The sequence below is a fragment of the Eublepharis macularius genome, chromosome 5, assembly GCF_028583425.1.
Source record: "Eublepharis macularius isolate TG4126 chromosome 5, MPM_Emac_v1.0, whole genome shotgun sequence".
Lineage (NCBI taxonomy): Eukaryota > Metazoa > Chordata > Lepidosauria > Squamata > Eublepharidae > Eublepharis > Eublepharis macularius.
Window position 1 is genome coordinate 167,827,737 of NC_072794.1, and position 26,248 is coordinate 167,853,984.

The 26,248-nt window shown below is 45.1% G+C and overlaps 1 protein-coding gene across 1 annotated transcript in view; it reads left to right on the top strand.

The window, feature by feature from the left end:
- Positions 1 to 26,248, top strand: part of ZBTB46 (zinc finger and BTB domain containing 46) — a 96,790-nt gene that overhangs the window by 20,788 nt on the left and 49,754 nt on the right. The window lies entirely within an intron of this gene.

The window sequence follows — 26,248 nt, forward strand, 5'->3', positions numbered from 1 at the left end:
TCAACCACCCTCTGCCTTTCATGTAGCCAAGATTTTGCATTGCCTGAAAATGACTGGAAAGTTAAGAAAGAGACACATTCTCTTAAAGCCTTCCTTATGAACTCTAAGCAACACATCTTGCCTTGACTAGAGCACTGTCAATAGATCTTCAGTGTACCCTGGTCAACAAGGGAAGGAGACAGATATTCATGAAATGTGGCATGCAGAGAGACACTTTGCATAGAATGGCATATATTTCTAAATGGTGCTTTTTAATAATTGTCATTCAGAAAACTATAAGAGCCTTTCCCTGCCTCTCTGCTCATGTATGCCTGTGTGTCACAAAATAACTTGAAGTGTCTGAAATACTGCTGACCTAGAAAGAATTTTTACTCATCCCAGATGCATTACTGATGTACAGGCTATTTATTGTTTATTACTCTTTAAAAAGTTCATGGAACTATTTGTAATTTTAGGAGAAATTTAAACACCTATTTGCATCTTATTCAGATTACTGCATGGAATAAGGGCCAACAGTTATCTGGTGATACTTGTGTAATCTTGTATTTGTCAATACAAAATATATGACTTTAAAATTAATGTTTGGCTGTAGCTATCTGTGTTTCCATTCACATGCTTCAGCAGCAGCATGGCAGCTGCCTTTGCCTGGTACGCTATTGCTGGGGGACACACTAATGAAGCCAGTACTTCAGCATGGTATATATGTCTGTTTATATCCCTTTTCTTCTCAAAAATACGAACCCAAAAGGGCTTACAACATACAGTTGTCCCCCCCCCCCTTTTTTTGAATAATCTGTCTAATGACATTTAGGCATTCCTGAGGTACTACCACAAGGCCCGATCCCATCGCATTACTCATGAGTAGCCCTCCTTCGTTCGCCATGGGCTCTGAAGGCACGAATGATTGTTGAATCTCAGACCGGCTTGGCTGCCCCGCACTGGGTCTTACGCCATTAGACTGGCTTAGGGATGTGGAGAAATCCACTCCATAGCCGCCTCCCAGTTGGTGGGCAATGTTGCTCTCATTTGCAAGGCCAGAAATGGCTGCCGTGTTTCCTTTGCCCAGGGAGGAATAGCGCCTTTTGCGCTTCTGGTCTCTTCGCGATATGAGTGGCCGCAGCTGCAGCTTCCTCGCGGTTTGCCCCACTGTCTCTGAGGTTGTTGCCAGGAGGGGGGCTTCTGATTCTGTCTTGCCATGAAATGGCTGCCACAGCCAAAGGAAGGAAGGAGAAAGCTTCCCCTGTAAGCCTTCTACCAGGCACGCAGGGACAAAGAGAATAGCAAGGAGGTAGAGTAGAAAGGAGTAAACAAGGCAAGAATCAGGTTCTGAAAAGCAGAAGCGAAGGAAAGGAAGAAAAACAGTAGAAAGGCAAGGCAGCGCACGGATGAAGCTGCTCTCCCTGTTGAGGCAGGAATGAAACTGAAAGAAAGGGTGACTCCCACTAGGAAGACAAGAAGTAGAAAACTTGTTCCTGCCTCCCTGACTAGAGGGTGGGAATCACCCATCAAGATGTCCTCCTTTCCTCAGAGGAGAAGGACCCTTCACGGTCAGTATCCAATGGTCCGTTCTCCATTTTATTCCTACAACAACAACCCTGTGAGTAGGGCCGCCAGATGGCTTCGCCCCTAACTGGATGGGGGCCCTGATACTTACCCTTCTCTCTTTCCTTCACATGCTCGCTCTCTACCCCAGCATGATGACATTGCTTCTGTGGTGTCGTTGCTGTAGTGCAAGAGGCCAGGCACACAGCAGGCTGGGCGAGCAGGGGTGCATGCTGTGCAGCAGGCTGGGCAGGTAAGTGAGCTGTCCACTCCCTGGGCATGCTGCAGGCCAGCCTGCTCACCTGCCCAGGTGCACCATGGATGCATGCGTAGGTATCCAGTATTCCAGTTTTGTTTCCCTGAGACAGTCTAGCAAAAAACTGAACTGTCCGGGGGAAAACTGGATATCGCAACCCTTCCTGTGAAGCCTCTTAGGCTGAGAGATTTGACTGGCCCAAGACCAGCCAGTGAGCTTCCGTGGCGGAGTTCCAGGCATTTGAACCTGGTCTTCCAGGTCCTAGGCCTATACTCTTTAGTACTGCACCACACTGGCTTTCATATATTGCTTGGGTCTCTTCCTGCTCAATCATCACCCTCCCAAGTGAAACCCAAAAATGTGCAGTTCTGGTCATTGTATCTCAAAAAGGATATTTCAGAGCTGCAAAAAATACAAAGGAAGGTAACCAAGATGAGGAGGAGGTTGGAGCACACTTCCTATGAGGAAAAGCTAGCAAGCCTGGGCCCTTTCAGTCTAGAAAAAAGGCAGCTAAGGGGTGACAAGAGATATTTATAATGTTATGCATAGGATGAAAAAAGTGAATAGAGAATGATTTTTCTCCCTGTCCCAAACTACTAAAACTCAGGGGCACCCAATGATGTCGTTGGGACAGATGCAGGACCGACAAAAAAAAAAAACCTCTTTTGCTCAATGAGCAAATAAACTGTGGTATTCACTGCTAGTGGAGGTAGCAATGACCACAAGCACAGATGGCTTTAAAAGGAGGTTTTATGGGGGAGAGGTCCATCAGTGGCTACTAGCTATAGTGACTGAAGGAAGCCTCCATATACAGAGGTAGCAAACCTCTGAATGCCATTGCGAGGGTGCAACATAAGAGGAAGGATGGCTTCTGTGTCCTTATTTGTTTGGCCCTCCAGGGCAACTGATTGGCCACTAAGTGAAACCGCTTGCTGAACTAGATGGACCACTGGTCTGATCCTGCAGGTTCTTCTCAAGTTTGTATGTCTCACATGATTTGCCCCCATCTTCATGGTTGCTTAGTTTGCATATAATTACTAATGGCTGCCCCACTATGGGTGCACACAAATAGAGTTGCCAGCTCCAGGTTGGGGAATTCCTGGAGATTTGGGGGATGAAGCCTGGGGAAGGTGGGGTTTGAGGAGGGGAGGGAGTTAGTGGGGCATAATACTATAGAGTTCCAAACCAGTCATTTTTAGGGAACTAATCCCTGATGTTTGGAGATTAGAGATGGGCACAAACTGAAATTTCATGAACCATGAACTTTCACGAACCTGCCCCCCCTGGTTCGCGAACTATTTCGTTTGGTTCAAGAAAACGTCACATCGTGGTCAGAAAATTGTCACTTCCGGGCCAGCAGAAGGTCACTTCAGGTCAGCAGAAGGTCTTCAGGAAGTCCAGCCCCTGTTGCCTAGGAAACTGATTGATCGGCACCAGGCTGTCGGCAGTGACGAACCAAAAAACGAACCAAATGAACCAGCCTAAAGTTCGTGATGGTTCGTCAGAAATGGGATCTGACAAACTGCTGGTTTGCAAACCAGGAACCCACCTGGTTCGTCATGAATTTTGGTTCATGTTTTGGTTCGTGCCCATTTCTACCGGAGATCACTTGTAATTCTGGGAGACCTCCAGGCCCCACTTGGAGGTTGGCAATACATGCAAATAGGTTATATCTAAAACATTGTACAATTTTCATGGTTTTGGAGGAGCTAGCTGCCATGGGGAAACTTTTCCATATATCCTTGAGTTTACTGTCTGCTTTTGTGTTAAAGATACGTATGAACTTCTAAGAAAACACAAAATCAAAACTACTAGGCTTTGGATATAATTGAAATAGTTTTTGGATATTGTTGAATAAAGTTTAAATGAAAAAATATATTTTTATGGCTATGATATAAGAGTCCTTGCACAATAGCTCTGTGTTCAACTGTTTGTGTTGCTTACTCTAGTTACATAAATAAAAATTATCTATTTTCTTCATTTATACCCTGCTTTTCTCCCCTTCTCCTGCATTTAATCTTAATAACAGTGCTGTGAGGTGGTTTAGGGAGAGTGTGCATGACTGGCCCAAGGTCACTGAGAGCCAAGCTACAAGTGACACCTTACACAGGTTGGACACTTGTCAGCTTCCCTCAAGTTTTGATGGGAAATGTAGGCATCCTGGTCTTGCAGCTGTAATGGAGAGCCAAGCTGTAAAACCAGGATGCCTACATTTCCTATCAAAACTTGAGGGAAGCTGACAAGTGTCCAACCTGTGTAAGGCGTCACTTGTAGCTTGGCTCTCAGTGAGCATCCATGGCAAAATGGGGATTTGGTCTCCCAGAATGCTAGTCCACTACACCACCCTGGCTCCCAAATATAGTGGCAACGAAGACTTGTGGAACTCTTTCACAAAATCATGAAAGAAGGTTGTGACAGGCATTAGTAAATCATGAGTGACTTTATTTATTCCTCTCATGTGAGAATGAATAGAATTTTCAAATTGAAAGAGCTTGGTTTGCCACATGGTGACTGATGTATTCTCCATTTTAATACTTGTGTATTGAGACAATTGATTTAAAAACCTTAGCATTGTTTGATAGCTCCCTATTTTTTCTTGCCTGGGTATATACAGATGTTTCTTAATGCCTAATGGTCTTCTGCCTATGTATAGTTCTTGGTGCTTGCTAAGTATATCTACTTAGAGAACAAGCTCCAGAAAGTTACGCAGCGTAGCTTCGGGAAATAACTTCTGTTGGTTTTTAACTAACAGTTAAAGCTTTCTGTTAAATTACAAATTAGCACAGAACATAGTTAACAATACAGGCTGCCCCTTCAGTAATCAAAAGTGTTGGGCGTTTGTACGTATGAACTCATGGGATGGAATGCACATCTTGTAAATCTAAAGAGGAACATGGAAGAAGTGTGGTGAACAGCAGCAAACTAGTCTCCTTGCCAAAGAGAACAGCTAATTTAATGAGTTTACATTACCATGGGCAGTCACGTTGACACTATAACATAGACTGTAAATCACAGCCGTGCAGTATAGGCAGGATTAAAATCTGATAAACACTTTGGGTCATCATACATGCAAATCCTGTGGTTTTCTCTTGGGTCATACGGCAGGAAATCATTGTGTATTGTTGCTACATGCCTAGAAGTTGCCTAGGCCTTGCTCAAGCAATTCTATTTTGCTCCTTCCCCTTGCGTATGATGAGAGAGTTACCTGCTTCCAAATTGGTAAATTGTCGCTGGTGTTTGTCCTGTGAGCTAGGATTTCAATAGTTTGATGTTTGGAATCCTGATGAAGTAGGAAAGTGCAAATAAAGATAACTGTTTTAATTATCTGCTTGTACATAAGGGGAGGAGGAAGAAGGAATCATGTGAGGGTGAAATCACATGCTACTTTTTAAATGATTTGTGTCTGGGTTCCCAGGATCCAACTTGTTTTTTCCGTATTATATAGCAGCTGCAGGAACATTGTTTTAAAAGTCTACAAGGTTCTATTCAGCTCAAGATTGTGGCATAGGAAGAGGAATTCTTGCCTTCCCAGACCTGACTTGTTAAAACTTACGGTGTAGTTTGGCTCTGAGGCTTAAGTTTCTTTCAGGCTCGTTGGTGTAGTAGCAAAGTTTAACTTACAATGAACCAATGCACTGGGCCTGTGGCTTTTTTTTAGTTTTTAAAAATAGCTGCCAGTTAGGCTCAAACAAATTATCGATTAACTCACACAATTCAATTCTGAAGTACCAAGGGGGAAAAGCTTTATTCCATAGCCTTAGAAGTGGTGGTAGTAATAAGATTTTTTGAATATGAATATCCGTTAATTTAATTTAATTTATTAGATTTATATTCCGCCCTCCCCACACCAGCAGGCTCAGGGCGGATTACAATTTGCTCACAATTTAAAACACATTTGACCATTCATACAATTTAAAATTATAAATTATAAAACATCTAAGCTTTCAAAGATTGAAAATGCATATGTATATACACAGCGGCACAAGAAAATACACTATACACACACACAGCGGCACCACCCTTTAGCCATCACCAGAGCATTAACAGGGAATATTCAACAGATGGAGGATGTTGCTAGTGGGGAGGGCACAACTCATGCTCGACCGGACAGGGGGGCTCCGCCTAACACCAACCATACGCCTGGTGGAACAGCTCCGTCTTACAGGCCCAGCGGAAAGGTAACAAGTCTTGCCGGGCCCTGGTCTCATTAGACAGAGTGTTCCACCAGGCTGGGGCCAGGACCGAGAAAGCCCTGGCCCTGGTCGATGCCAGACGGGCCTCCCTGGGGGCCAGGGACCTTTAAGTTCCCTTTTCCACCTGTGTAATAGCCAGCATCTCAGTTTATTGAAGTCTGCGTAATGTACTTGTGTCTGTATTTCTTCAACTTCGTTGTGTTTGCGTAATTCACTGGTTAAAACGTGTGGCAATCATGAACAGCACGAAGAATAACCATTTAATGTATATGATTATGTTTCGGCGTGTGCACACTTTATTTTTTTCATAGTTTCAGCTTTGCCCTTTAATGTCTATCATACTTTCCACAAGATAATGAAAGATCTAATAGACTGGCTCTATTAAATACTTCTTAGCATCGGAGATCACTTACAGGAATGTTTCCTCTCAGTCTGAACCCTTTTGTAGCGGATTGTGGGACAACTGTTCTCAGTGTTGGACAACTGTTGTTTTTTTTAAATGATGAATAGCTAGGCCGTTCAGTCACATAATGAAAACAGGACCCAGGCTAGAAGATGTAATTTTGAAAGCACATGCAGGTTTTTTCCCTGAACACACCGTGCCCTCTGCTAATAGCTGTTATGTGTATAATTCCATTATAATAACATTTCAGATGCTCTTGCTCTGAATTTATTACTTTAATTACAATGGAAGCTTTTTTTTAAAAAGCTCCTTCATCCCATTACAGAAAATATCCTAGACATTGCTCCAAGTCGGTTTACAAATATTATCAGGGGAGGGTTTTTAAATTTTCCATTCTTATCAGGGGAAGAATCCTGCAAGGGTTATTTCAACAGCATCAATTTGAAGGTGGTTATTCTTTGCTACTGTTGCTACTGTTGCTGTGAAGTGATTTTGTGCGATTGCTTCTCCACAAAACTCCATTCAGTTAGAGGGAACTGTGGTTCCACTCTATCTAACCTGCTTCAGATTGTGGGAGTTCATGGGTGCATTTTGGCCATGTGCTTCCCGAGTGGAGTGCATGCAATCAGACCAGTCCCACACACCTTTTCCCGTTGCTAGCCCAGTGAGTGGTGGTGGGGACCAGTGGCTGGTGGCAGCTGGCAACCTTAATTGCTGGAGATAAAATAGCCTTGTCAGCTTTCCTAAAACCAGTGGAGAGGACGTTATTGCTTCACTGGCAGGTTGTTCCAGTGCATTGGGGGAGTCAGTAGAAAGGCCCTGCAATGGGCTGGCACATTCAGGCCCCTTCATTAGGGTTCCCAGGTCTCTATCCTCTCCTGGTGGGAGATGGGGGACCCAGGACTTATCTTCCGAGGCATTGAATGAGAGTCGTAATATCACCATACCGGCCTGCACTTTGTGTGGGGCTAATTCTGGCCCATTTTGGGTCAAAATTGGCCCCAACGAAGCATGGGAGCATGCCTGTGGCCAGTGTGAAACATCACTTCAGGAAGAGACATTGCACTCCCACCCCAGGGTTACACAAGTTGCACATGTTCCCGGGGTGCCTGCGACCAGCAGGCAAGCAGGTATGCTGATGGGCACCTGGGATCCCTACTCTTCATGGAAAGCAAAAATTGTGATAAGCTGGTGCACATCCTACACAGAGGGGCTGGTCTGTGCCAAAAGATCTGAAACACTGCACGCAGTAAAAGGGCTGCATCCCCACAGTGGTCTATCAGTGAACGGAACGCCTAGTATTTTTTTCAGGATTGGTTCCAGTTTGGATTTCATTTTTAATCTTGGTAATTTTAAAGAATGGTTCGACTACTTTACACAGTACTGAATCTGCTTAGATAGTTTGGGACTTGAGTTTTCAGTGGAATTCTGACATGAATCCAGTGATGACTATCTAATTCATGCAGTCCCTGCCTCTTCTTGGTCTCGTTCCTCTCCCTGTGGTGTTGATGTGTGAGCTACCGCCACTGTTTCATATGTTACACAGAAGCATGAGCTCAGTCATATTATTTCTTAGCATCTCTGTAGTGCTCTTTGAGCATCCAAAGTATTTTTCAGTATCGCCACAGTTCTTACAACTGTCCTAGGGTAAAGTGTATATTTACCCTATTTTTACAGATCTGATTTTGCACAGATTGTTGGTGACCTAAAGGCCTTAACAGGCTTCATATGGAAGATCTGTGTTTTGTCTCTCCAGGCATAATTTTTAAAAGTACTTGGGTAGTGGTATTAGGGAGGATGAGTAACTCTCCCCCCCTCCGAAGGATTTAATAGGGCAGCAATCCCGCCCCCTCCCCAGCATTGCTGTACCAATAAAAACTGGAATCCCCAGTTTGACTGCTGGAAAGTAAGTTAAAAATGTCAGGACTCGGAGATCTGATCACAGAACCTCCACAACATGTCTGTTTTGGCCTCCAGGCTACTTGATATGATTTGAACAAGGAACTTCTAGGTTAAGACTGCTAGCCATATGCTAGCTCCCACTTGGGCTTTTTCCAGGAGTTGTGAAGGTAGTATTATCACTCTTGTGATCATTTCCTATAAATGGAAATTGCAGAGAACTCCGTGACTGATGCTGAGTGTTGAAGCTGGCAAAATCTTTGTTGTTACAAAGCTCTATACCATCTACCCCCTTCTCTGTTTGGCACATATAAAGGGCTGGTGGGGAGGAAGTTAGCTTATGTCCCTCGTAGGTTTTAGAACAGGCAGAAGTGTGAGTCACTTGTGCTGCTCTGAAGTCCAGCAGGATTGAAGGAATCCCTCCACCATTCCTCTGTATGTGCCTCAGTTGGGTGAGGAGGAGGGAAGGTTGAAGGCAGAGGTGGTGAAACTCAGGACCGCACAATGATGTCACTTTCGGTTAGCTGGAACAAGGGGGAAGTTTTTTAAAGTTTAAATCGGCCTCGGCGAAAATAGTCACATGGCCGGCAGCCCTGCCCCCTGATCTCCAGACAGAGGGGAGTTTAGATTGCCCTCCGCGTCAGGTGGAGGGCAATCTAAACTCCCCTCTGGAGATGAGGGGGTGGGGCCACCGGCCATGTGACCATTTTCAAGCGGTGCCGGAACTCCGTTCCACCACGTTCCCGTTGAAAAAAAGCCCTGGTTGAAGGCATCCAGAAAGAAAAGTTTACCTACTGGGCCAAGCCTAAATTTGTGGACTTCCTGCAATTAGATCAGAGAGAACATGTGAATGTTGCTTGAATTCAAAACATACTCTGCAATTAAGCCAGGCACTACGATACAGCTGCAAAGTTTCACTTTGAATAAATGAAATTTAGAAAAACAGTTGTTAGATACTGTAGTTGTTCATTGTCTTTGGACACTGGTTAATGCGGTAGCCCTGCAGACAGTTTACTGTTCCAGTATCCTTTTGGTGTTAGCAACAGCAAAACTTAAGATTAAATTTTTAATGTATGAATCAGGATGCAAACAGTCCTGCAAAAGAGGGTTTTAAAAAATTGTCTCTTTAAGAAAGTATGTAGGCCCATACAGTAGTAATGGCGTAAAAGTTTCCACGAAGAGTGGTCAGAATGAAATCAAAGATTTACCTTGCTTGTTACACTTGTTTAGTCTGTCTTTTAGCTTTAACGAAGATGTAAAACTTCCTTTTTGCATGATTGGCTTGTATGAAAGTAAGGATTTGAGATTGCTGAAATAAGGGCATTTATTAGTGTATTTTTCTCCTCTGGTCATTCAGTTTTGTTAGGAATATCGTTTTATAGGATTAAGTAAAGACTGGATCTCTGTGCTGTAGGATTTGGCGGTATTAAAGTTTGGCCTTGTAGAGGTCAATTACCTTCACTGGAAGAATTGGAACAGTTACAAAAACAGATGCACTATGTGTTAAAAAGTTCCGCTTACCTTTTGAACATGATCCTTCTCTGTTTCTGTGAATGCTTAATTATTTTCCAGTGTTTGATATAAATGCTGTAGATATGCTGTAAACATTGCCACTTGCACCTTTTTTGCAGTCTAGAGCTTGAAATGGGTCTGTTGCATAGGCTGTTGGATGCCACTGAGACCAGTAAAGTGTGCACCCCTAACAGTTTTTTGGCTACACTAAGAACCTAGATGCAGGAAGGCGTTCCCCCAAATCTCATGGCCTTAGATGCTGTGAGTGCAAGAAATATACCCCAAGAACTATTAGCCTTAAAATGTCATGAGTGAGATGAAATGCATTTATTTGCACATCGAAAAAGGCTTCTTCAACAGAGACAGAATTGACAAGAAGCATTTTGAGCAAGAAGCAGCTTAACCAGTTTGGTGTAGTGGTTAAGAGCGCAGGACTCTAATCTGGAGAACCGGGTTTGATTCCCCATTCCTCCACTTGAAGCCGCTGAATGACCTTGGGTCAGTCACAGCTTCTAGGAGCTCTCTCAGCCCCACCCACCTCACAGGATAGGGTTGCCATCCCCCCACCCGGTGCGGGGGATCCCCCAATCCCACCCTTTCCCCACACACCGATTCGGCCAGCAGGGGGGCACGCTGCCTGGGGCGCCCCCTCCCCAGGTGGGGTGGCGCGCCTCTGGGTGCAGGGCGCACTCCTGCATCCCGACAGCAGGCGGCAGCAGTGGCAAGAGCAGGCTGCTCTCACCAATGCCGCTGCGGCCACTGTGGCCCTCTCTCTCGCCGACACTGCCCCTGTGCAGCCCACGGCAGCAGGGACAAGGGGTGCGGCGGCGAGAGAGCGAGATGCGGTGGCCATGGCCCACTCTCTCGCCACAGCCGCCGTTGCCCCTGTGCAGCCCACGCCAGCAGTGAGAGAGAGCTGCCCGCTCTCTCTGCCCATTCCCTGTGTGTGTGTGATGTTGTCACGCAGGGTGCCCTTTGACCCTGTGTGATGATGGCACCCCCGGAAGTGATGTCATCACACACACCAGGAGCGCGCGGTCGCGGTCAAAACATCAAGAGCAGGGACAGGGAAAGAACTAGTGTCCCAGTCTCCTGCTGGGAGACTTGAGGGACCTGGAAACCCTATCACAGGGTGATTGTTGTGGTGGGGATAATAATGACATACTTTGTAAACCGCTCTGAGTGTGTGTTAAGTCATCCTGAAGGGTGGTATATAAATCGGTTGTTGTTGTTATAACTTCCTGGATACACCAATTACACATTAATCAAGGCTCCTTTGAAGTTCAGCACATTTTTCTAGCCACAAACTAGGCCAATAGCAGACCCTCGCTGTCAGCATCCAGGTAAATCCAGGTGCATAAGGAGGGCCTCTCAAACCCTCAGTCTTTGTAGTTGGCTCCTGTCCAGAGCCATCTCCCATGACCATGAGAATGAAATAACTGAGTCCTTCCTTTTCACGACAGGCAGAGTATGACTACTTCTCTCCTGTTTTGTGTTCTTTCCTGATATTAGTCCATCCTGATTACCCATTTTCCTTCCCTTGGCTCCATCATTCCATTTTCAGGACCACTTGCCTTAACAGCCTTGCAGCACTTCCCTATTGCATCCTGGTTTGGGATTCCCTCTCTTCAGCCCTAGGTTCTGTTTCTATTTATCCCACTGTACCTTTTGTTCCTAATTTGGGCAGCCCCTGTCACAGCCTATCTCCTTCCCTTGGGTTGGTTTGTTCAGGACAAGCCATGTGGGGTGAACATAAATGTAATTTTAATTGAGTAGCTAGATTTAAAGTAACACAGTTATGCTTGCTTTAAAGTAACACAGATATGAATTAGGTTTGTACAAAGTAACTGATGTCTATTGGCTTTTGTGATATATTTATTTTTATTTCTATTTTCCCTTTCTGCCCTCATAAGGGCCACCAAAGCAGCTAACAGATTAAAACCATGAATAATAAAATTTTTAAAACCATTAAAACCAACCAAAAACAGTAATATGAGAAGAATTAAAATCAAAGCTAAAATGCATACCAAGGTATGTATGTAGATGCCACCTTGCAAATGGGCAAAATCAACAGCTGCCTGTACATGTGTCTGTAGAAGGGAGCTCTAACTCTTGAAAGCTCATACCCTGACAATCATGTTGATCTCTAAGGTGCCATTGGAGTGAAATCCTGCTGTTCTACTGCAGACCAATGCGGCTACCCACCTAAACTGTACATGCACATTCTCAGGAGTGGCCCCCACCTTATGGAACAGCCTGCCCAGCTGTTGATTGTACTTGAATTACACTGTATAAACTGCCTTAAGTCTCAGTGACAAAGGTAGACTTATAAATAACGTTTCACAGTTGCAGTCTGCATATATAGGGAACCTGTTCCCCGTGGTGGGGAATGCAGAGAAGGCAGGAAGCAGACGAACCAGTGTTTATGCACAAACTTAAGATCTTTTCTTATGTCTGATGGACTAGCAAAACAAGTTTATTGTGCAGCCTAATATTAATCCCAGTTGTGCTTCAGTGGAAGCAAATATCTGTTTTGTTTACCCTTTGATTTACCTTTCATGGTTGCTGCAAAATAAATTCTTCCTTGTCTTATTAGTGAACTCATCCACAGGGTCTGTTGATTTGGGGCAGGGTTGTTCTGCATACTGATTACTTTTCCAATAATTCTACACTGTTCTGGCCAAGGGCATCTCCAGCTAATAATAAAAAATGTCTGTCTTGCCATTATATGCACACTAGTGCTGCTCTCACAACAGTAGAGTGATACCCTGTCCCTACATAATGGAAGCACTAGGATAGGAGTGGCCTCTCTCCAAGGGCAGACAACATTATAAAGAAAAAGAAAAGTGTTAACTTGCATTCTAAGATTTGAATAGCCTGTCAAATAACTTTATCTAGAAAACACACACATCCCATTACATTTTTGGACAGTTTTGCTTCTTTTGTTAAGTTGTTTCAGAGGTTATGATATGAACAGGTCAGCATCCGAAAGAAGGAAAATCAGCCTCTTCACTGTTGGTGGCAGTGGTGGAGAGTGCCCTCAAGTCACAGCAGACTTATGGCAACCCCCCAGGCATGGTTTTCATGGCAAGAGACTAACAGAGGTGGTTTGCCATTGCCCGCTTCGGCAACCTTGGTCATCATTGAAGGTCTCCCATCCAATTACTAACCAAGGCCAACTCTGCTTAGCTTCTGAAATCTGACAAGATCAGGCTCTCCTGGACTATCAGCCTCTCCACTATAAAGGAAGAATTAAAGTCCTTTGAAAGTGCTGCAAGATATTTGGTTCTAGGCTCTGAGTGGGCAGAACAGAATGCAATGGGGTAACTCCCCTGGAACAGGAGTAGCTCATGTACACAAGCACAACACAAATGGCTTTGGGAAGAAGCAGCTACCATCGAGCAAAGCTGTTGCCATGGTCTAAAACTGAACAGATGCAAAAGCAGTTCAGAGGATATGAAGATTTAGAGCTGGAGATTGTCTGTCTGAAGTAAAATCAAAAAGAGACCATCAGGCATCTGACGAAGAGAACTTGATTCTCGAAAGCTTATGCTACAATAAAATTGGTTAGTCTTAAAGGTGCTACTGGACTCTTTTTGATTTTACTACTACAGACTAACACGGCTAACTCCTCTGGATCTGTCTGAAGTGGCATCATGCTTGAATGCCCAGTTATGATTGTCACAGGCACACTGTGACAATAATCCAAAATGGAATATCGGTGGAAAATATTGTTATAACAAACTACCCAGGCAGCATAGTTCTGCATCATCTTGAATAAACTGTTTATTTACGTTATTTATAGTCCGTCTTTCTCACTTGAGACTGAAGGCAGATTACACAGAGTGAGTCAGTACACTCAGTTCCAAATACAATTCAATAAACAGGTAACAGGGTATATACATGCAAATGTGCAAAGATTTAAACCAGCAGAAATCTAATACAGAGTTCAAGAAATGTTAAAACAGAGCATAAGCAATTCTCCCTCTGAGGCAGGAGGACATCTGTGGGTGTTTCCCACCGTCCTATCAGGGAGGCAGGAAGTTGAAACTTCTTCCTCTTGTAGGTGGGACCACCCCCTGGTCTTCAGTTCTTTTCCTGCCTCAGGGGAGAGCAGTTCTAGTTTAGGTTAGCTCTGCTACCTATACTTTCACTTTCTTTTTCTATCCTTTACCTTACTTCTGTCCATATCTTGGAGAGAGAAAGCTTCTATGGAGACAAGGGAGTCATCGGACTCCGAAGATTCCTTCATGGAGAGGGCTGAGGGCTGCCTCCCTGGAGCTGTCCTGCCGGCGGCGGGAGCAGACCCGACCGGCTCCGACTTGCCGCGCAGGCATGATCGGACCCCCGGTGGAGGAGTGTCACCTACAGATCAGCCCGCCAGAAAACGGCCCCGAACAACTGACCGGGAGCCGGAGAAAGCCGCGAGACGCAGGAGGAAGAGAGAGGACAGCGGCGCGGCGGCGCAGGACTCAGAATCGGCGGGAAAAGCCGCAGACAGTGCTTTCCCGCCAAAACGCAAAGACGTGCTTGCCAACCTCCCGGCGGGAGATAGGCAACACGGAACAGCAACTCCTGCACAGAGTCTCAGCGCTGACACTCCTGAAGACCAAGTAAGTGCTGCTGCCTCTTCCTCTCCCTTATCCCCAGAGATGCTGGTGGCTATTAGGGACTCCGTCAGAGCTGCAATATTGGACCTCTGCAATTCAGACCAGCCTGGCCCATCCTCCTCCAGAGCCACTGTGGTGCCCCAGGCTCCTAGTAGAACTCCCCAGGGGGGCTCGTGGCCCACCAAGGCGGCCAGAAAACAGCCCCAGAGTAAAGTGCCAGACCCATCCCCCAGGTGGAGGGAGGAAGAGCAGTCCCTCAGTGAGGAATCTGAGGGTGGGGAATTTTTATCAGAAGATGATCAGGAGGCTGATAGTGATATTCCTGACCAGCCCAATAGACTTTTTCAGATGGAAGATTTCCAATATCTGCTATCAAAAACCCTCTCAGCTCTGGACTTAAATGAAGCCGAGAAGGGGGAGGAGGAGGAGGAGGCAAAGGCTAAAGGACACAAGGCTAGACCCAAAGGGAACAGGGAATTCTTCCCCAGGTCAGAAAGCAAAGCTAGAGTGTTCCCATTCCCTGAATTTTTTGAACGTCAGCTAAAGGCTGAATGGTCCATGCCGGCAGCATGTAAGCAGGTCCCGCATGCCTTAAAAAAGATCTACGTGGTTTCTAACTTTGCTGATGAGCTGTTACAGGTACCCATCGTAGACGCCCCAGTGGCAGCGTTGCAGTCTCAAGGTCTGCTTTCCGAAGATGGACATGGCAACATTAAGGATGGACTGGACAAGAAAGGTGAAGCCATACTCAAGAGAGCTCACGAGGCCTTAGCCACCTCCATCAAAGCGTCAGCCATCGCCTCCATGGTGTCACGGGCTGCAGTGGTATGGACAAGGAGACTCATCCAATTGCTCCCCAACAACAATAGACGACTGCTGGAGGGTGCCAACAGGATTCTCAAGGCCTGTACCTTCACGGCGGACGCCACTCTGGACTCTCTGTCCCTTACCTCCAGGGCCATGGCCTCTACCACCGCAGTCAGACGTCTCCTCTGGATTAGAACCTGGCCTGCAGATCTACAAGCAAAGTTGATTCTCTTAGCCTACCCATTTCAAGGGGGAAAACTCTTTGGGGAGCCCCTCGAGAAGGTCCTGGTGGAGACCAAGGACAAGAAGAAGTCCCTCCCACGTTCACTGAAATACACTCCGAGACGTTCGTATTCTTACCAGCCATTCAGAACCCAACACACTTTACCTAGGAACAGACAAGAACACAAGCGCGGTTGGGGCTCATCCAGAGGACAACCGAGACGAGGAAACTTCCACGCAAAATTTGGGAAATCTCAGGGTCTTCGCGGCAACAGACAGGATGCTGATGACAAGGGACCCCGGCCCTGACTCCTTGAACGTTCCGGTGGGGGGACGTCTGCTTCTATTCCAGCAGGCGTGGATGGACTCCAAGGCGGACGCCTGGGTTTCAGAAATTGTCTCAAGCGGTTACTTAATAGAGTTCTTCTCCCTCCCACCGGAACGGTTCCTCCGCTCACCTCTCAAGAAAGACCCTCTCAGGCGCGCTATAACTTCCCAGGCTATACAACACCTGATAGACATAAGAGCCGTCGAGCCGGTTCCCTCAGACGAGAAGGGGCGGGGCGTCTACTCGATCTTCTTTACTGTTCCCAAGAAGAATGGGGATTGGCGCTCCATCCTGGACCTGAAGTATGTAAACGGGTTCATCAAGTTGAGACACTTCAGGATGGAAACTCTCCGGTCCATCGCGGAAGCCCTACAGCAGGGAGAGTTCTTGACTTCAATAGACTTAACAGAAGCCTATTTGCATGTACCCATTGCTCCCACCCATCGCAGGTTCCTCAGATTCTGCGTGGGGGACACTCACCTGCAGTTCAGGGCAATGCCCTTTGGCCTCGCGACAGCTCCGAGAGTCTTTACCAAGCTGCTAGTTGTTCCGGTAATGAAGCTCAGAGAGAGGGGCATCCATGTACACCCGTATCTGGACGACATTCTCCTGAGATCGACTTCGGCAGAAGCCTCGCGGGAAGAGACAGCATTCACCATCCAGTTCCTGGAAAGGCACGGGTTCCTTGTCAACCGGGCAAAATGCTCTCTGACGCCCTCGCAACGGCTAGAACACTTAGGTCTGACGATAGACACGAGGAAGGGCTGTCTCTTTCTTCCAGAGAAAAAGAGAACCAAGACCAAGGCACTAGTAATGGATGTAGTCAAATCTCCTTCTTCCCCGATAATGGAATTGTCCAAACTGCTGGGTCTCCTAGTGGCAAACTCGGAGGCTATGTACTGGGGATGGTTCCACACCAGACCTCTGCAATCCCTGCTACGACCGTTTCAATTCCACATTGCACAGAAAGCAAATACCAAACTCCAGGTTCCACGGACGGTAAAAGAAAGTCTTCTCTGGTGGACCAAGGACTCAAACCTCGGCCAGGGCAAGAGTTTTCTATTGCATCATCCGACGCAGATTTTCACGGACGCCAGCCTGTTGGGATGGGGCGCGATCCTAGACGGGATCCCAGTCCAAGGACGCTGGTCAGAGAAGGAGAGGAAACTCCCTATAAATGTCCTAGAGATGAAGGCTGTCCTGAGGGCATTGCATCACTTCGGCGGACGGATCTTTCGCTGCCACGTCTTGATCCGCACGGACAATATAGCTACCAAAGCATACATCAACAAACAGGGAGGGACCAGGTCATCAGGTCTCCAAAGAGAAGCCAACCAGATCCTGATATGGGCGGAGAGAAACCTCTCTTCCATTCGAGCAGAGCACATCCGGGGAACTCTCAACACCCGGGCAGACTGGCTGAGCAGGGAGACCCTGCACCCGGGAGAGTGGACCCTCAAGAGGGACGTCTTTCTCCTACTGACGGACTACTTCGGAACTCCGAAGGTAGACTTGTTCGCCTCTCATCAGAACGCTCAGTTACCGAGATTTTACTCAAGGTTCTTCCATCCCAGAGCAGAGGGAGTAGACGCTCTCACATGCCCATGGCCAAGGACCCTTCTATACGCCTTCCCGCCGTTACCGACGATACCCAAGCTACTTCAACGGATCCGGGAGCAAGGGGCAACTGTGATTCTAGTGGCACCGTGGTGGCCCAGGCGTCCCTGGTTTTCCGATCTACGATTGATGTCAGTGGCATCCCCGGTACGTCTGCCAATATCCGCGGATCTGTTGCACCAGGGCCCTATCTGTCATCCCCACCCAGAATGGTGGTCACTGACAGGGTGGAAATTGAGAGGCGACGTCTCCAGCGACAGGGCTACGCGCCAAAGATCATAGATACCATCCTGGCTTCCAGAAAAGGCTCCACAATCAGGGTCTACAATTGTGCATGGAAAGCTTTCCACAGATGGTGCCGACGTAAGGGGGTGGATTCCCTAGGTCCCTCTCTAAATTCCGTCCTGGGTTTTCTGCAGGAGGGGCTAGACAGGGGACTACGACCAGCGACACTGAGAAAACAAATAGCGGCAATTGGTACTGTCGTTCAGGAGATTGACGGCATTCCCCTCGCGTCTCATCAACACATCAAGAGATTTCTCAGAGGGGCCACCCTGCTCAACCCTCCAGTGGTGCATCGTTTCCCGACCTGGCGTCTGAACGTCGTGTTATCAGCACTCACCAAGCCGCCATTTGAGCCTATCAAGGACATTGCTCTGAAATGGCTGAGACTTAAAACCATTTTCCTGGTGGCAATAACTTCGGCGCGCAGGATATCGGAGCTTGGCGCTCTGTCTATTAGGCCAGATCTGTGCATCTTCCACAAGGAGAAGGTGGTGTTACGGACTGATCCGTCCTTCTTACCAAAGGCTTACTCCACCTTCCATCGGGCACAGGAGATCAACCTGCCGTCCTTTTGCCCCAACCCTAGTCATCCCAGGGAAAGAGAGTGGCACAATTTGGATGTCCGTCGGGCCATTAAGTCTTACATAATACAGACTGAAAAGATTCGCCAGACGGATTCCTTGTTCATAAATGTGTCACCGCCAAAACTAGGTCAGCGCATGTCGTCCTCGGCCATCGCCTATAACATCAAGTTGTGCATTCGGGAAGCCTACAAAGCCCTCAAGCTGGACATCCCTCCGGGAATTACAGCACATTCAGCGAGGAGTGCAGCCACCAACGCAGCGCTCAGACGTAACGCATCGATTGACGACATCTGCAAAGCTGCCACCTGGACAACTATATCCACGTTCATTAAACACTATCAACTGCACACGTACGCGTCGGCAGACGCGGCCTTCGGTCGGAGAGTTCTACAACATGTGGTCGAAGACGAAGATACGATCCCGCCCGGTCGATGAAGGACTGCTTTGGGAGCACCCACAGATGTCCTCCTGCCTCAGAGGGAGAATGGGCCTTTGGACACTTACCGTGAAGGGTCCTTCTCCTCTGAGGACAGGAGGACATCTGGCCCTCCCAGGATCTTCGTCTACTATCAAGACCACCGACCTCATACCAGTATTTTCTGATTCCACTGTGATTCTCTGTATGTGTGCTTTTTCATCTGTTCCTAGTTGCCACTCTTTGGCACGTTGTGTTTTATCTTCTCTGTTTTCAGTTATTAACAAGTTGATATAGTTATAGATTACAGTTTATATGAAGGAGTCAACACTGCTGAGGGGAGTCACCCGAACTGAAGACCAGGGGGTGGTCCCACCTACAAGAGGAAGAAGTTTCAACTTCCTGCCTCCCTGATAGGACGGTGGGAAACACCCACAGATGTCCTCCTGTCCTCAGAGGAGAAGGACCCTTCACGGTAAGTGTCCAAAGGCCCATTCTAAAACTGACATATTAAATAACGTAGGAAATACCCAGTAGGATCATACTTACAGCAATAGTAGTAAAAAGTCTATAGTCTGTCATAATTCCAACAGTAGAAATAAAGGCTGTAATCACTTGTTATCCCTTTTTTGAGGTAACTCTTTGAGACTGCTTCCTTATCTTACAGCTCTCCTATCTGCAGTAGGCTACATACATACATACATGCATTCATACATACAAGGACTAGGAATACAGCAAACTGAAGCAAAGCAAAGAGTTTCAAGCGGGTAGCCATGTTGTTCTGTAGTAGAAGAGCAAGATTTGGGTCCAGTAAATCTAGTTGGTCTAGTTGGGTGCTAGGAGACCCAAAAGCATAGAGTATTTGACATATGTTAGTTATATTTGAGGTTGCTTCCTGATGGAGTCAGTTCTGCATATGGTGCTTTTTGTAACTCTCAGAACATCCAGATAGCAGTTTTCTTCATGCTCTCCTTGCCTTATTCCCTGTGGCTACTATAGGTATGCATAATGAAAATCGCGAGCTGTAAAAATCACAAAAATTATTGTTTCTGGGTTTACTTGTGACTCTCCGGAAGAGAAATACTAGTCCTCGCTGCTTGGTTGTCATGAAACCCCTCCCTGAAAAATTTTTCTGGTTTTTTTTAGAGTTCTGGCATTTACCAGCAATGCAGCATGAACTCACATTTCACTTTGAATCTGTACTGGTTTCCTGGGGAATTTCTCGCTTCCAATCAGATTGTTGCATGGGAGGGGCAAAGAGCACACCCAGCCAATCTCAAGTTGCAGAGAGCTGTCGTTCCCCCCCTCCCCCCTTCACGCTTGAGACTTTTTTCTCTTGTGAAAGTAGAATATCCTTGGTTTGTTCAGAGACCCGTAGAATTCTTTTGCCCAATTTGCTTGAAACTTGGGGTTCTTGGAAGGACAGGCAGAAGACACTCTGCTGCAATTTTGGTGCCATTTGGTTGAAAACAAAAATTCCACCCCACCTACCCCCGAAAGTCCCCCATAAGGAGGAATAATGAAAGTGCAAGGATGGCTTGGAGAGAGGAGTGTTTCTGAAAGAAAACAAAAAAACACAACAAGGAAGGAAGGGAAATGCAAAGTTTTCAGTAGAAAGGTAAAAAAGTTAGTTACTGTAACAGTAGGGAAATGGATTGAATGTGCACAGGGCTTTGTTTTTTAAAAAATGCTGGTAGCTGGCTGGAGCTCTTTTGCTGGCTGATGTTTGAAGGCCGTTTTAGGAATTAGTAGAAAGAACGTAGCAACTGCACAGAGAGGGACCTACTTTGGCGGTGTGTAAACCTCCCCTTTGTTTGGTCTGCTTGAAATTTAGAGGTTCTTTAGATTAAAGAAAGGACTGGTTTCTGTGAAATTTTAGTACTATTAAGTGCAAAAATAGCTTCCCCAGAGCCTCCAATTGGTTCCCCACCTTCCCCTTTGAAAAGAATGGCCACAAAAATCATGTGAATAGAAAATATTAACAAATTTTGATCCTGACTTGGAAACACCCTGCTGGAAAACTAACCAATCACATTAAACATTTCACTCAACAACCCCGGATCTGAAACTACAATGGAAGTTTTCTAGATGGCTTTCATCTCCCCATTCAGACCCACCCGAAAAATACAACAGATGCTACGATCAGCAAAAGACAGCAGAGACCCCCTCACCTCTGCAGGAGTATACCGTATACCCTGCAGCTGTGGACAAGTTTACATCGGGACCACAAAGCGTAGCATCCAGACAAGAATAAAAGAACATGAAAGACACTGCAGACTTGGACAGCCTGAAAAATCAGCAGTGGCTGAACATAGCCTAACTCAAACAGGGCACAGTATCTTATTCCAGGACACCAAAATACTGGACAACACTTCCAACTATGTCAGACTGCACAGGGAAGCCATTGAAATTCACAAGCATAAGCAAAACTTCAACAGGAAAGAAGAAACCTTAAGAATGAACAGAGCATGGGCTCCAGTTCTGAAAAACACCAGGCCAACAAAACACTCCACACCCGACAATAGCCCTGCAGAGAAGATTAGCACATCAAGCACCAATCCATATGCAAAAGAACCTCCTCAGGATACAGTGAAGCCTCCCGCCATTAGCATTCCACACCCTGGGAAACTCTTACAGAATGACTCAGCTCAACCCCACCCCTCCTGAGTAGATACAAATGACCTACATCTTTTCCACACTGTGACACTGAGAGATCTCTGTCTTTTGGTGCTACACCTCTGAAGATGCCAGCCACAGCTGCTGGCGAAACGTCAGGAACTACAATGCCAAGACCACGGCAATACAGCCCGGAAAACCCCCAACAACCATCCCCATGAAGCCTTTCTCTTTATAACTCCACAATGAAAATAACTAGATACTTTATAAAAAAAAAAGAATGAAAGCTGAGAACTAGTAGATCACCCCCCCTGGCAACCACCGGGACACCTATGTTCTTGTAAGTAGTCCCTCACCATTTACATCGTGATGTCACTGGCCTGATGTTATTCCCCGTGTGCCCAGAAGTTTTGTCAGCAGGGACACACCGGCTGTTTGCAAAAATGTTTTACCATAGAGTCTTTGCAGAATGCCAGACTGTCCCTTGTTACTTTTGATTTGAACTGGAAGTAGTTTTTTTCCTTCCAATTTCCTCCCTCCTCCAATTAAAGAAAATTTTGGGGAGGTCTACTGCTATTGCAGGAGACCTACTTCCCTAGCAAATCACTCATACTTTATAAATCTCACAAAGGTTAAGGATACAGTTGCAGACCCCATTCTCTTGCATTATCATCAAACTGTTTTGGAAACAAGTGCATTTAGGACTGCTATTCCGTTTTTAGCCATTTTCACTCTCTAACCACTATACCACATTGGCTAACGCACATTAGCTTAAAGAGAAGGCTGAGAAGCACTTTACTTGTGATATTTGAATTCAGCCTTGGTTGTCATTTCATTTCTCTGGCCATACTGTTTTAGTCTGACTTTGAGGTGTACCCTCTGAATTTTAAAGGTTGCTGCTGCATCTGTCAGAAAACATACTTTACTTGCAAAGAGCAAAGAAACTTTCTTGGTATATGTAGTGTAGAGCAAAATTAGGTGGCGTTTCATCTGTCATGTTGTTCCTATAAAATCAGAAATGCAAAATTGGTATAGTTAGGATTTATGTATAGTATTTATTTACTTCATTTATACCCGCTTTTGGGGTTCCAAAACAGCTTCCATTGCCCTCTTGTTCTCCATTTTATCCTCAGAACAACCCTGTGAAGTAATTTATGCTGAGGGAGAGTGACTGGCCCAAGGTCCCTCAGCGAGCCTCCATCATCAAGTGGGGGGTTCAAACCTGGGTCTCCAACGTCCTAGTCTGACACTCTAAGCATTATATCATACTGGCTCTCTCGGTATCATATGTAAACTTTCAGCCAAACTCTATAGCCAAAAACCTTGCATTCGCTTATGGGACAGAGATTAACTTAGTTTTTTTTCCCAAGTTTTCCATTTTTATTAAGTGAATTTTACAAATACAATGATACACATTGGAAGGTAACATACATTGTAAATTACTTACATTAATCTTTTTAGTTTTATTGATTTTGGCATTGTGTTATTTACAAATTTAACTGATTTTATGAGTTAAGGATAAATTGATATAACTGGTTTGGAGTTTGTACTTTGTTTTTGGTGATAAATTCAAAGATAAATTCAATGAAGCAGTCCCATGCTTTGGTATACCTGTGGTCAATTGTGGAAGGTGTCTGTTTCATTGTAGAGCGATTGTTGTTTTTGCAGCTACTAATAAACGAGATACAAGTTCACATCTGATCATAGGTAGGCTAAAGTTTTGCCATTGATCTAAAACAATTATTTGTGGTAGGGATATTATAGCCTGTCATGAGGTATATGTGTTTTACCACTTCTTTCCAGTAGTTGTTTATATTTGCACATTGCCACCAACAGTGGGCATATGTTCTGTTTCTCCACATTTCTTCCAACAGAGGGGAGCATATGATGGGGAGGTAGCAGCTAATTTGCGGGGGGAGCATGTACCACCTTGTTATGATTTTGTATGTTTGGAGTTTAGTATTAGTTTCTTGAGAGTTGAGTAATTTTGAAGACCAGATTTCTTTCCATTGGTCTGTTGTTATTATGGAACTGCAGGAGATTGGCTCAGTTAAATTAATCTTCCTATTATCAATTTCAGATTTTGTAAAATATCGTTAATAATACTTGTAATCACCTTGTGCAATAGCTTAACTTTTTACACATATGTATTGTCGAAGGCTTTCACGGCCGGAGAACGATGGTTGTTGTGGGTTTTCCGGGCTGTATTGCCGTGGTCTTGGCAACGTCAGGAACGTCAGGAACTACAATGCCAAGACCACGGCAATACAGCCCGGAAAACCCACAATAACCATTTTTACACATAGTTTCTCTACTACAACTCCCAGAACTGTCGAATGGCATTCTAAAGTGATTCTCTGCTCAATATTTGATCAGAATCACATTCCACTCTATTGGCATGGTGTAGTAGTAGTTAGTGTTTGATTCGGACTGGGGCAGTTGGGCTTGAAACCCCACTCTGCCATGAAAACTTGCTAGGTGACCTTGGGCGCATCACAACCTCTCAGTCTAGCCTACCTCACAAGGTGGCTGTTGTGAAGATAGATTGGAGGAGAAGAGATCAATGTGATAAGCTGCTTTGGGTCTCCATGAGAAAGTAAAGTGGAATATGTATTATAGGATACATTTTATGTTTTTTTTTTAAATTTAAGTTCCACGTATGCAGTATTTAGACATAGAATATAGAAAGAACACATACGTTAAGCAGCTTCTAGGTCTAATAAAACAAATTGAGCTGACCTGAGGAATTATACAGAAAAATTGGTAGGCTAGGATATATTCAGGTTCTGTGAAACAATTGCAGGTTAGCTAAAGCAGTGAAATTATGGGAATCATGGTGTTTTTGAGGTTCCTTTATTAAAGGGTTAGGTCAAGTTATTTTTAAAAAGTCCTAAGAAGTTGAATTGATTGCTTGAAACTCAGACTTCTCCCTGGCTATACCCTAGTTTTAAAATGGCTCCACCCTAACCCAGTTTATAACTTCGTGTCTGCTTTCCTTCCCCACCCTGCATTCCATTTTCCCCAGGCTCCTGTGCTATCTCCTCTCCATAGAAACAGCTTTTCCTGCTGTAATCTACTTAACTCTATATATTAGAGCTCACTTCCCCTCTGCATTTTGGTCTCTATCCCCCTGGCTTTAATTATTTGCTGGAGTTGGAGATTATACTATTCTGTTATGTTCCCTTTTAAACAAACTGTTAGTTGGTTTCTAAAGATTAGAATAGGTACTATTCCTCTTAATTGTAACCTCTCATGGTTACTAAATTTTTAACCAATATTAATGTCAACTTTTTAAACTTTTATACACCCTCCCCATGGTCATCTATAAATTTGGCTTGTAGTTAGTCAATTAATTCTTCATACACATGTTTAATTGTCATAATCCCTGCAAGTTAATAATAGACAAAACTTGTCATTTGAACATTGTGAATGCTCTGTTTAGCATTATTTAGGCAAATTAAAGATTTATTTCATGCGCTCTCATCTTTTAGCTTTCAGTCATTTGTCATACAATACCTGCCGAATTCACCAAATTTGCACCAAAAAACTATTTGATAAACCATTTGGATAAACAAGTGGGAATGGGGCAAAAAATATCTATGCCCTTTTAACTTCTTGATTAGACTACTACGGTGCACTGTCCATAGGGCTGTCCTTGGAAGCTGTCTAGAAGTTACAACTGATAACAACAACAACATTCAATTTATATACCGCCCTTCAGGACAACTTAATGCCCACTCAGAGCAATTTACAATGTTGTTATTCCCCCCAACAATCACGTTGTGAGTTGGGTGGGGCTGAGAGAGCTCTGGGAGAGTTGTAACTGACCCAAGGTCACCCAGCTTGCTTCAGGTGGAGGGGTGGGGGAATCAAATCAGGTTCTCCAGATTAGAGTCCTGCCACTCTTCTTAACCACTACACCAAACTGGTACAGAATGCTGCCGCCAGTAGTGGGAGTGAATTGTAGTGACTGTATCATTCCAGTTTTGACTTACATACACTGGTTTCCAATTTGCTTCCAGGACCAATTCAAGGTGCTGGTATTGACCTCTAAAACCCTATGCAGCTTGGGGCCAGCATATTTCAAGGACTGCCTACTGGCATTTGAACGTACCCTCCCACTCCAGTCATCTTCAGAGGCCCTGCTTCAGAGGCCCAACCATCTGTGACTAGATGAGTGGCCTTCTCGGTCATGGGGCCAAAACTTTGAAACTCCGTCCCTGGGGAGATTCCATCTCTATCATTCTTTCACCAGCAAATGAAGACTTTTTTCTTTGGTTGGGTGTTCCCTCACTAAGTTTTATTAGTCCTCTTCCCTGTTTGTGTGCCTATATGTTTGTGTTCATACATTTTATTTAATTATTTAATTGGTTTAAATAATTCCAGTTCCTTAGAGACAGCCCTCCTATTCTCTCCCTGCTGCTGTGCCTCACATTGGGAAGTTATACTTTATAAATGCATGACAGAATCCACACCATTCCTCTCTGCTTCAGCTCCTCCTAGACATAATCTTCCCCATAAGAATTCCTAGTATGATTTTCTCTTCATATATCTGCAGAAGTGGTATCGCACAAAAGCTCATATTGAAACAAATGTTGTTCGTGTTTAAGGTGCTAATGGACTTTTGTTTTTTGTTCTGCCTCATCAACTGCCTTCAGACCCATGCTCATCTTAGAGGACTGATACCTCATTGTTCCTGCATAAGTAAAATGGCTTAGACTCTGGCCACCAAAATTGAATCCAGTCCATGGGGGGGGGGGGTCTCACAATACATACCACTAAAATATGTAATATAATTTGCTACTGCTACTCTTCCTTCATTCATCTGATGAAGTGACTGGCTCACAAATGTTCATGCAATTTTCTGGGCATGGAGCAGAGGTCCCTGGGAGTGTGTGTGTTGTGGGGGAGGTAGCTGTGAATTTCCTGCATTGTGGAGGGGGTTGGACTAGATGACCG